Genomic DNA, 13,445 nt, shown 5'->3' with positions numbered 1-13,445 from the left:
TGGCCTATAATCAACAGTAGGCCCAGTGGACTCCCAAGAAACAACAGAATACCCAAACTTGCAACAATCCAAGAGGTTCAAACTGAAAGACTCATCACATTCGATCAGCCTGCAGTGCACAATGAAGGACTATGCAATAATGCCATGGAACTCATGCCTCTTGAAACACAGATTGAAACAGTTCGTCAAGAAACAACACCAGTCTACAATGATGTGGCATCAGAAAGTGCTACCGAGAGACAGATTGAAAGAACAATCCCATCAATTGACAGAACTGCCTCTGGTTATTTCATCAACTTCGACAACTTCTCTGAAGATCTGAACGACCCCGAAGTGATGCCAGAAACACAAAAGTCTTTTAAAGAAAAAGCAACAGAACTCTTTCATCAACTGAAGGAAATCTACCTTGTTTCCCCTTGGCTAGAGTTCTGGTTCGGTCTAGGTGTATTTTTCCTCCTGCTTTGGCTCATCATGGTACTATGTTTGGGAAAATTCATTGAAGGAAAATATATTACAATGGACACAGCAAGTCAGAACATCAACCTAGTCCTGAAACCACACAGATCATCCCACGTGAAGAAAAGAGAACTGTCAACAGTAAATGTCACAGCAATTCCAATACCTGGTGGGGTAGTATGGGAGAAAACAGACTATGAGATATATGGTCCGGTCGAAATCCTGAAGTATCCTCATCAACTAAAGGTTTCCTTAAGTGACTTTGTGACACCAAGTACATTCTCTGATGATTGGGACTTTAACAGTATTAATGACATGATGTCTGATTTAGTAATGTCAGCTAGATTCACAGATCATGATTATTTACAAGGTTCATCTAGTTATGAGCAATTATTCTGTTACACCCACTATGGGGATCATTACTTGCATAAATCTGCACAGCCTAGAAATGTTTTTATGTATAATCAATGGGAACATTGTTCTACACCACCTAAAAGCAGTTCTAAAGCATTTTTTGAGAAATTCAAATACTTCTCAGGGTTTAACACCAGTGATGCAGAAACATTTGATTACAAACTGTTAGAGAAAACAGGAATGAAAACAATGCTGACAAATTCTAAATTGATATATTCAGAAGCATTTTATGACAAAATGATGACATTTGGTTTTGATTATTGGAAAAATAATATTGAAACGAAAACAATTTGGGGTACAAAAGATTGGCAGGTGCAAGGCATAGAAGCACTATTTAGAACCTGCATGATACCAGAACAAATGTTGTTTTTAAATGACACCATACACCAAACATCTTGTCTTGGCCTAGCTAAGATCAAAGAACTTAAAACACCGTCTATACCAAAGCCAATACCTGAGAATACAACCACAGATATTGAGTTAGACGTGTCACAAATTTTACATTTCAACAGAACACATCCTGATTGGAAAAAGTGGTTAATCTGGCCTACAGACACAAATAGCTGTCAAGATAGATTCCTGAATAAAACACAGGGTTTAAAAATGACCAGATTAGACCCTAGATACTCCCAGAGACAACATCCAGGGATTATAACAACGTACAGTGTAGGGAAACTCTGCCTAGAATGGCTAACTACATCCACACTGGCTGAAATTAAGCAACACTTGTCTTTGTTAAAAGATGGTGCTGATTTGCGCGATTTCATTCTTGGACCACGCAAACAGCGTCAAAAGCGTTTCATAGCGACCAGTATCTATGCTGCTTACAACGAGGCTTGGAAAGTAAAGCAAATTGAAACTGCTGAAAAAATACGAGAAATTGATCGTATTCATTTGGAGAAATCACTTTCTGTGGTAGACAATGGGTTAACGACTCTGTCTTCCAGAATATATTCGTTGGACAATATTGTATCCTCTGCCTTTGATGTGATAGACAGAGATTTGCTAATGTTACAACATGGCCAGTCTCAATTGCGTTCTATTATAGAATTAGGCTGGACGCTGCAAAATCTTCGTTCAGGCTATGTGCCTTGGCGTTTAATCAACACAACGTCATTATTTTCCAGTTTTAACCTTACTGATAAACAGATCAGTTTGGCACAGAAAGGAGCAGACTATACAATCCTGAGCATCGAAAGACTCGAGAGATTACCATTGACAATGTCAGAGAGTCCTGTCATTGAATGGATAATACACGGAATTATCACAATTCCGATAACAACTTTCCGATTTAAAAAGTGCCTTGAATACATACCTGCTGGCCAGTATGAACAATTGGGTAAAGGATATGTAAAATCCGAATGGAAATTACCATACACTCATTCTTGCTATAGTGACAGCGACAAAAATGTATTTCTTAGTGGTGAGAATTGTAAACATTCACTAAGCGGTATACTTTTGTGTCAGGGTATTAATTTACACGGAGCATGTGATGGAAATTCAAACAACCTTTCATGCCACCAGCTAGTCACACCTGCAACTCAGATAGAGCCCTTCTTTATGCAACTTTCGAACGGGAGTTACATTCTTAGAACGGATCACAGGTGTTGTGGCCTCGCGCCAGGGACAAGTTATCTAGTACAAGTTACGTCCATGGTCAAATGCTGTATGCAAGCATTGTTCCCGAGCGGGACTCCAGACATAGTGACTCCCCTCTGGCCTCGTCTGAATCTCTATTCTATACGAATTGATACATTAAGCAAAATGAAATCTGTGCTTTTACAGACAACAGTGCCTATAACGTCATCTAAAGAGACGTATGATCTTCTAGTCGCAAGGACGGCTACTGAAGTCCATGACCTTTTATCAACAAATTGCCCCGTGCATTTCGTAGAAATGTGCAGCCAACTCCTTAACATGTCTAGTGCAACAAGCATCCCAGGCATATTTAAGACAGTCTTTACGGGACTGCTAACACCCTTCCAGGCAATTTTGGGAATCTTTCCTAATTTTGTGCACTCCATTTTTGGCGGCATACCACTATTTTTGGGACTCGTTGCAGGGATTCTATTTTTGACCATCCTGCTACGTTATGGCAAGCCTCGGCTCAGCCATAGCTCCCATGGGAATGGAAGAGACAATCCTAGCAATGCGCTACAGGGACAGGATAACTAACGTCCTCGGATTGGCCAGGCTCAGAGATCTAAACATGACCTGGTTCCTTTCATTCAGACCGATATGGCAAAATTGCATTTTACCTGTGCTACGGTGTATGCTTTGCGGCGAGGAATGCGTGTTGGACATCTGTCTTTCACTTCCATCAGCAGTACCAATGGACGTCGATACTTTGCTCAGTCCAATAACGGCTCACGCATTGTGTTGTCCCCAGCGGCTACCAATCCTGATGACGGCATTTGTGGAGACTCCTGTACTACAGCCAAGTGGTAACAGTGGAGCGAGTGACAAAAGCAACATCACCCAGGTACAACGTGCTGTGAGCATTGCTGGTCCTGCCTTCGATGACAGCAATCATTCTCACACCTGCCAAGTTACAGCGCTATCTAATTTGGTTGAACTATCACCTGATTTTGTAGACCAATTCTTTGCGAGCCTGTCTGATACGATGTTCTCACCCATAGAGAAACAATAACTTTCCGACACACAGCGTTCCCATGAACTCTGAATTCGGCCTTCAGTTTTGATCAACAAAAACTGCCAGGAGCTTTGGAAATCTATTTTCTTTGAATTGGACAATTTTTCTAACATTGACCCATTTTTTGGCACGAACAATTCTTTGCTTAACGTAAAAACTATTCTTAGAGAACAGAAGCTTCACACTTCTATTTCTAATCACATCTAGAGACATAACAACATAACACCAGCCTCTAGCACACATGTTATTACAATGCATTTTTATGTGATGATTTATCTCGCTTTTCTTCTGTCAGAGATACTTCATGTGTAATTCTATATGCATAATCGTTCATTGATTTCATATGCAATAATTTTTGAATGGTTACTATGCCTTTAAAAAAAACGTACAGTACCTAAATTCCATGTATTCCAAGTACGCCTATTTCGAATGCATTTATGTATTTTGGGGTGGGCAATGTTACACATGCATCTAATTGCTTAGTTTTAGTAATTTTGATGGACATTACCCGTGGAGTGGGTGTTGCGTGCTTATCTAGGTTCCTGATCGATACTGTGACCTTATGCCCCTATTCGGCTATAAATCCATTTATTCCCTATATTGGCATAACCGTTCAAGTGCGATTTTCTGAAAAGTCATCTCTGGCCTCACACGAACAGAGCCACATTCCAGCATGACTCTCTGCTACTTCCTTTGCGACCAATTAGTGCAATGACAGAGCAGCAGTCACTATCTGATATTCCTAGATAACACTCCGAGTTCTTCAACAAGATAAAAACTTAGCAAACCTGGAAATCCCCGCTTGCTATGTTTTGATTAGTAATGGAACTCTAATGAGCAACTGATAACTGTCACTTCCTAGTGACATCTTTAATTGACGTCTTATGTCCAGCAAACTTGCGTCAAACCCGGCACCTGTCAGGTATAAATATTACCAACGTTGCCTTAAGCAATGAGAGAGATACGAGCTGTGAGTTCGTTGCCTGTTGCTGATGCTGGCTGCCTGCATGACCCTGTGTTGGTAAAAACTAGTACTCTGTCGCTGCAGCCTGCTATCCTGTGGTGGTGAAGCTGCTGATTACCATTATCGCCGCTACAGCGCGACCTATGGTGCAGTACGCTTGAGGAGCCGAGCAGCCGTCCTCTGCGAAGACATCCAGCAGATTCCAGCTGCCCGCGGACGCTGTCCCCCGCCTCCTTCCTCGACGCGCTGAAGAGAAGCCGCTGCCTTTCTCGTGCAGAGAAATCCAGTTCCGGCGCTTCCGGTTTACCCTCGCGGGTGACTGGGATATCGAGAGAGACCCCTGAAGGAGATACCAATCCTCCATCATTCTATTCAGAGGTATGGTGTTGACTAAACCCTTAGACGAGAATTCTTGAAACAAACCTTGGCAAAACCAACTTAACTTAAGCTACTTACTTACTCCCCTTTTCACGTGTTAGGCTTAGGTCAGGCACACTGGGGTAGGCTTAGTTAGAAGCACCAGTTGAGTATGTTAGCCTAATGTATATATGACTGTATATATGTTTTATTACTTTTAACCATTGTATGGCTAAGAAACCATATCAATGCTTTTACAGTTCTATTTCGCAATACTTATCTTACTGTACGTACTTTTTATAATAACAGTTATTGCAATTGTGGCAATACATTTCTCTTGTACGAGAAGAAAGACTGTTCAATAAATATTAACCTTTATTGACAAACGCCCGTCTCTCTATTCTCTACATCTCGTGAAAGTAAACTGCACTAGACTGACTGAGTGAAATACATGTCTATTGTTTCACACGACCCTAGAGATCGACTCTTGATCTGAGGAGCAAAGTTGTCATGTTGCACGGTTGTTGGAAAACTGAATCCCTTCTTGTCTGTGCCAGGGAAGCTGATCACTTCCTATGCAGAGAAGAAAGTTTCCAGTGACCTCTGAGCTAGTTGGTAACACAACCTAATTAAGTTTAGCATAGTCAGTGGAGGCCTGGATTATAAGCAGTTCCACGTCGATACTACTGTTTATGTTATTCCAATGCGCAGGGCCTAGTGGGAAACTAGGAACTACACTACAACCTGTTACTGTTTCTAATACCCATGGATTGTTTGTTATATTCTTCCATTCTTGAATGAAATTTCTCAGTCTCCTGCCTATGTTTTTCTGGGTAAAACTAATACTATTCTTCATACTCACCTTGTCCTGTATATGATGCACGCTTTGCACACACTCAGACTCTCACTCTCATCAGTGTACCTGGCTTGTTAAGTGTTGTAGCAAATCATCATGGTGAGTGCTGGCAGCGCTGCCTACTCGGACCGCCGGCTGCTGCCTCCTCGGTGTGGCTCAGCTGTCTAAGTATGAGGAGCAGCTGCCGTAAATTTGACCCTCTAGACACGCCGCAGAAAATTGAATTACTGAGAGAGGGACCGAGACTGATTAAAATCACCGGCATTGCAGCACAGCATGATTTGCGCTCCAGTGAAGTTGGTGAGATAGAGTGGAGTGCTGTTATGATTCGTAGTGTACCCAAATATAGGCCTGAGTGTAGTCACCTAACCATTCACCTACCTTTAACCCTGCCATTGTAGTACATAACAGGTTTGGTGATGACCTTTTACTTAGTTAGATGCTGTTTAAATGTAGTATGGATTTCTGAAAACTAGCCTAATTTATTATGCATGAGGATTCTCAGAATCATAGCAGGATTACCATCTTCTGCATAATAACTGTGTAAACGTTTGATCACTCTTGTCATCCTCGACCAACATGACACAGCAAGGTAGAACCTCTGAGTGTACCTTTTGGTTATATAAGCACCATGTCTTTACTGGGGCAGGCAGAGGAGAAGAATACTTCCATGCAGACGTGAGACTCTGAGGTTCTTGCACTCAGACACTCCTGCACGCAGTGGTCTGACATCCCTTGTGGGGTGTCCCTCTTGAGACCAAGATGGGGTGCTTCGCTCTCCCACACCAGGTAATAGGGTTGGCTGTATCCTAAGGCAATTCTTGGCTATACACCTACATACAAATAATTAATTTCCTTTGGGCTGGGAAACGTGGGGCTCTGTTCTCCAGGAGGTGCTTACTCTTACTATTAAGAACCAAGCATTGAGTCCAAAGGAAGGTAGGTGGAATGTTCCTGCTGATGTGTGACAGATTACAATCTGCCCATCACCATTATCCTTTCCTTTTTGTGCTGCTTTGGTCGCTGGCCCAATACGCAAAGAATGTGACCCGAGCTGAGGTGATGGCAGTCTTGCCCTCGCCAGGGCCCTACACATCACTTCCGCGAACTTGAGTTTGTTAAAATATGAACCTTCTGCCTGCAGAAACAATGGGTGGCCTCTCCCTGAGTGGATTAGCAAGTATCAAGTATCCCCTTAGGAGGCAGACTGGGCACCGGTTGTGGTCACTCAAGCACATTTGTGCATTTCCCATCTGATCTCCCAGTTGCTGATGATTACCCTCCTGTGCTGCATTTGTCATTATCCTTGCAGAAGGGATGATTTGTATTAATTCCAAGATTGAGTCTTCTTTAAAAAACACTTGTTCCTGTGTATTTTATAATACAGTAAAATCCCATATGCATTTAGATATGGCATGCCTGGGGGTGAGGTGGACGGGGCGTTATAGAACATGAGGCTCATTTGCAGGCAGTATGGCCTCTCACATCCTGTTCGGTACAGTTGGGTCCCACAGTTCCTTTCCATTTCTGGTGCTTTGCAGCTGCAGTTTTAACATCTTCTTAGAGTTTCTTGTTGCTCAAATGGGTGTAATTTATGATATTTATACGTTTCCCTCATCTTCAGTGCTTGATTTTCCTTGCGAGAAAGTGCCACTCATAGTCATTGAATGTCACTCATAATTACTGTACAAATTACCTTCCCCAAACACCTGTCTCACGGCAGAATTAGCCATATCCAAGGCAGGAAAGGTTTGTACATGTTTCCCTATTGACTTAAGTAAACCTTCGCCAAACAGAAGGCCCTTAGACTCTTCACTGGACACTTTCTTGGCCAAATCCTCCGACTTTGGCCAACACAGCCTTTCTTCTTTCAGCAAAGAGTCCCGCATTTGCATTGCCTAGAAAACATACTGCTCTCTTACTTCAGCCTCTTACCAGATTTATGTCCAAATCTGTTCCATTTACATGATTCCCTCACTGTATCATATATTTTCACTATGGGCCCAGTATATCAAGCTGTTCAGTATATCAAGCTGTTTATCCTCACATTGTTTTAGTGAGCTTTCTAATCCCTTTCTAGGGTGTCTGCCCAATGTAAACAAATATGGTATTAGATCCGGATCTAAGTTAGGGATCATTGTCTTCTTAACTTCAATTACTGAGGAAAATCACTATGCCGTGATGAGATTTCTCTCTCCCCTCTCTAATGGTCTTCTTTTCTAATGCTTGATATGTTCTGCAACATGGTTCTTAGACCACCGATCCGAACTACGCAAGTGTCTTATCTCTGATGGGTTAAATAATGACTGACCCAATTAATCTTTTGCTTCTTTTTTAATACTTTTACTTGAATTTCCGCTACTTGCGAATTCATTAAATCTTTCATCATATCCAGAGCCACTGAAATTACATGATTGTGCGGCCACTGCAATTTTTGCAAAATTATACATTTGGTGCATGTGCCAGATAATCCACCATCTGACGCATAATCTTCAGACTTTAACAAAAAATAATTGTTTTTACCTCAAACAGTTCAAAAGTTAAAAAAATGCAGTGAGATGTATTTCACAGTGGTGAAAGGCCCTTTTCAAATCTTGACTGGTCAGCTTTGTTGCCTATTGCCATATTTGAGTTTTAACACCATGCGCGCTAGCGTTATTCTGCTCGCACGCTGAAATTTTACAAAACGCACTTTACGTGACGAGCTGGGCTCGTCATCAGCGTGCGAGGAGGCTACGCCATGACGAGCCCAGCTCGTCATCAGCGTGGAAGGGATTAAACTGGTACTAATGGGGTGCAACCAATGCCCAGATAGTGTTACCAAGTTTAAAAATGCTGAAATAATGAAGTAATACTATTACAAAATGTGCCACATTATGCAGCATAATTTGCATTTTCATGCTGTATAATTTAGTCCACTGTGCCGCATAACTGTGCCATCTCTTGTTGAATAATTCCAGAGCCTCTGATCATATACTTGATCTAGGATATATTCGTCTACATCAGTGTCTAAATCTTGCTCAATCCAATTTGGCTGATAGCCCTTCTCTTTTGCAGGGGTTATTGCCTTCCTTGTGTGCCACTTTGGACACCCGAATGCGAGTTGCTTGACACTCCTCTCTCATCTGAAACTTCTCTCTCATTTCTATGTTTCCATTTTTGCAAACATCTCCCTCTTGGATATCTATTTAATGTTTCTTCCTCTTCTTCAACATTTCCCTTTTCTTTTACTTTAATAATTTTCTGAAAGTTTCCTGTGCTGTGTTCTTAATTTCCTTATTTATTAATCTCCTTAGAACTTTCTCTTGCACCACCTGAGAAGATCTATTACTTTCCTTTTGGTTACCAGGAGATTGTGTGCATGTTAGGAAGAGATGGTGCGCAAGTCTCAAATGCACTTGAGCGCATATCATTTGAACATTCAAAATGTATATTTTAAACTTTTTACATTTCTCAAATCTACCTGTAAAATTGATCTTTTTGAGTTTAATTCTCAGTGCACCCTTATATAAACTCATTTTTATCCCAAATTATCTCTTTAAGGGCCATATGTACGAAATTTCGTCTTTGCGTTTTACAATTTGTGAGTCCATAGAAATTGCTATTTGGAAATTGCAAAACAGTATGTATGTAGGCGCTGATTCCATTAATAGCAATTCCTACATATTCTCATTTGTCATTTGGAAATCGCAAAATTGCCTTTCTAGTAGGAAGTCACGAAATAGGAAAAGTCCCATTCTGGATGCAGAATAATGATGTCAGACCAGTAAGTTTACAAATAGAGGGTGTGGCCACATCCCAAAAGCCTAGGGACACTATCTGGGAGATGGAGCTCCTGAGAGAAGAATATGTCTCCCATATGGACCAACTGTTTGGGAAGACCTCTTTCACAGTACCAGAGAGGTAAAAAAACAGCCGGCCGGGAGGTAAGTAATTTGTTTTATTTTTATGGTGAACCTCAGAGTTCCCCCCTGCCCCTTCCCCCCACCCGCACCACTGCTGCTCCCTAGGTGTCACCCATAGGACCATCCCAGAGATACGCAAACGCTGGTATGACCTCAGGTCTCTCACTAAGGAGAAGTTGCCGGCAGGGTGGCTGAGGGTCATGGAAGAGGCGGTGGACCTTCGAAACACCCCCACCCGCTTCCATGGAGACACTCATTGAGGTAACCCTGGAACCAAAAAGTTTTGTGGGAGTGTCTGACATTGACACCTCTAATCTTGCAGGCACCAGCCATGGTAAGTCATCTTCCTTTTACTTACTTAACATAATGTTAGCATTTACAAACCTCTTACATCACAACATAGACAACTCAATTGAGATGCTTACCCTACCCTGGCAATGCATCATGGGACTTGCATCATAAGTCGCTTGATCTACTGTGTGCTGATGACTAAACCAAAGATATCTGTACATCATAAACATGTCACAAACACATGAAGCATAGCTACAACAATATTGTGAACAAACGTTAACCATTTATTTACACTAGCTATATACATGCATTCCCACAGATCCCACCCAAGATGTGTCAGAAACAATTGATGCTAAAGGGACTACTGACTCACATGTGGAAATTGAGGACACAACATCACCATGTACTCAGCCCATCACCCCAACTCCAACAGCTAGGAGAGCATCCATCTCACTACTACCAGACTTTGTGGACAGTAATGAGAAACAATCACAGGGCAGGGATGTAGGACACTGGCTCTGTAAATACTATACCAAAGTAAGGTATGGTGTGCACAGAGTCCAGTAAATCTGCACAAGATTTGCAGAGGCTAAAGTAGATATTAGTAAAAGCTTTCTTTTGTGGTATTGTGGGCGAGCAGTTAGGCTTATCAGAGGACTGTGTTAAGCATTTGTTGTACACACCCAGGCTAGAAATAATTACACACACTCAATGACTTAATCTCAGACAAATTGTTTGTAAAAATATAACTTTTTTAGGTCTCGCTGAGTCAGCGCGCATGCGCTTCTTGGAGATACATTTAGTAGCGGCTTTGGGAAGTGCTCCCAAAGCGGGGACCAGCTTGCTGGTACTCGCAACAAGCACGTGCGCTGCTGCGTGCGCATTCCTTGCGTTGCATCCCTGTCATTCTCATTATGTGGGCTTGACTTGCTTCATTCTTCGTTGTTTGCCTTCGTACCCTACTGCTTTCCACTTACCTCTGTCTCTCATGTTGTGTTGTTTTCCAGGTGTGCTTCTCCCTTTGCCTATCCTTCCAGCTTCTTCCCACGCCACTCTCCCGTTTTGTGGACTGTGCATCACATGGTAGGCATTAAGTTTGTAAATTGCAGGCATTCAGATCCTGCACAATGTAAGTGGGTCAAGGGTATTTTTGCCTCTCTTCCCCGTCTCATTCTCCCTCCCCCTTCTTATCGCTTATCCCCTCTTTGTTTGAGCCTGTTCCTTCTGCTGGCTTTTGTGCCAGGCAGTTCTTATCATATTGTCTTTTTCTCTGTGCCCTCACCTGTCCAGCCCCTCTCTGCTTGCTGTGCTCCTTGCTTCCAGCCCAGGCCAAACTCATGCCGTTGGGCAAAGCCAGCGAATGCAGAAGCCCATAGAACGTTTATGCAAAGCTAGTGCGTGAGGTTTTTTCCTTTTTTCAAGTCACTAATACTTCCACAAATATCATTTTCTTCAACAACAAAAAAATACAGTCCCTAATGCTGAAGGCAAAGGACGAGCCTAGCGCACTTTTTCCTGCATAGTGTTTAAGGGCTATTGGTTTCAGCCCTTGCCGGTTTTTAAACGGTATTTCCTTTATCCTCTCACAACCCTCTCCTTCTTCACATGCTGCCTTTTGCCTTGCTCTGTCTTTCCACACTCACCTTGTCCATTCTCGTTTTTTCTTTCACCGCACACATATTACAGTCCACACACTTTTCTGTTCACCTCAGCACACTCTCGCTCTCTCTCTCTCTTCACCACTCACGCCTCATTCCTTGCCACATTCATCCTCCTTGTCACCTTTCTCTCTCCTGCGCTCTCTTGTCTGTTGCCCCTAGTACATCCTGCTTTTTTTTACTGCACCCCCCTCCCCCTCTCCTCTGAGTGAATAATCTATGGTGCATTTTGTCTTGCTGCTATCATTATGCTCTGATGAGGGAGGACTGAGCCCATGATGTACCTGGGCCAGAAGTGATAGAAAGCATACGCTTTAAGATTTTCCGCACTGCCCAAAGACCAGACTGCACAGCTCCCCATCTTGGTTATTTCAGCGCTTCAGTGCCTGCAGTGCTTTCATGCAGTGCTGCACGTTAATTATTCCAGCACTTCCATATGCAATATTGTCCTGCATTGCTGTACTGTAATGCGCTGCAGTGTTTTCATGCAGTGCAAAACTCCCATACATCACAGTGATTCATACTGTGGCAATTTTACCCCCCATATATACATTCCTTTTTTTTTTTAAATATTGTTTATTGATTTTTTGGGCAGTGGTAAATTGCATATACAGCACATATAGCATACAATACATGTAACAGAAGAGGGCACAATTATTCATGACAATAAAACTACAGAAAGAAGAAACACCCTAAAAGAAAAAGAAAAACTAGACAAAATTCTCATATCCAAGTTGCGATTGGTGACCATAATTTTTGGCCAAAGATCTTCCTTTTCCGACCCTTAAATTTGTAAACAGCATTCTCCAGCCTATATATATTTAATAATTTAGATTGCCAATGATAAAACGTTGGCGAATCCGTGTCGAGCCAGCGGGAAGTTATGCAAGATCGTAATACTGCCATTGCAATAAATAGAAAACCTTCTTCAGCTGCCGATAACTCTGTATGTTCCATTTGAATTCCAAATATTATTAATACAGGTGATAAGATGATATTAGCATTCAACACACTATTCAAAAATTCTTGAACTTTAAACACAAATTGCACAATTTTCGGGCAACTAAAGAGCATATGATTTAAATCAGTGGCAAAAAGCCCACAACGGCTACATCCAGTCCCCTTTAGAGCTTTCCAATTTGCTAATTTTGATGGTGTATAATACAGGTCAAACACTGACATAAAATGCTGACTTTTAAGGGAGCCATTAACTAGAACCCTGTTGCCCACCTCTAGAGCCCTAGAAATATCAATTCCCTCAATTCCCAAATTTCTTTGCCATTTCTCCACATAGAAATCTAAATTATCTGGCACTCTGTTTAACATTAATTGATAAATTACACCAATTTTATTTTTCTTCCTACAGCTCTCCAAAACGTCAGACGTATGCATTAAATCAGTGTGTAGTAGATTATTAGATTCCAAAAAACTGCGAATCTGCAGATATTTAAAAAAATCACCTCTAGTGAGGTCAAATTGCATCTGTAACTCAGCAAACGAAACGAAAGATCCATCTTGATATAGCTGCCCAAGTAAACAGATCTGAAGATCATGCCAACGGTGCATGACAGGAACAGAAAAAATCCCAGGCAATAAGGGGTTCCCAAATAGAGGCGTATAGTAATTCAACTTAGATAGGAAATAGAATTTCTTATTAATTTGTTTCCATAGCTGGAAGACAGATATCATAATCTTGAACTTGTTTTTTTGTAATAGCTGGGTTCTGTGAATTTTACCAGACATTGACGAACTTCAGTTCCCAGCAGCATTTCATATATAGATGGTATTAAAAATTCGTCTAAGCTATACTCTTGGAATAATAAGATGCCCATCAATTTGAGAGTAATAGCCCAATAATAAAGTCGGAAACTAGGGATACTTAAACCACCAC

Source organism: Lissotriton vulgaris, chromosome 5 (assembly GCF_964263255.1).
Source record: "Lissotriton vulgaris chromosome 5, aLisVul1.2, whole genome shotgun sequence".
In the NCBI taxonomy this organism is placed as follows: Eukaryota; Metazoa; Chordata; class Amphibia; order Caudata; family Salamandridae; genus Lissotriton; species Lissotriton vulgaris.
The sequence above is the reverse complement of the archived record's forward strand: the minus strand, read 5'-3'. Positions refer to the sequence as shown.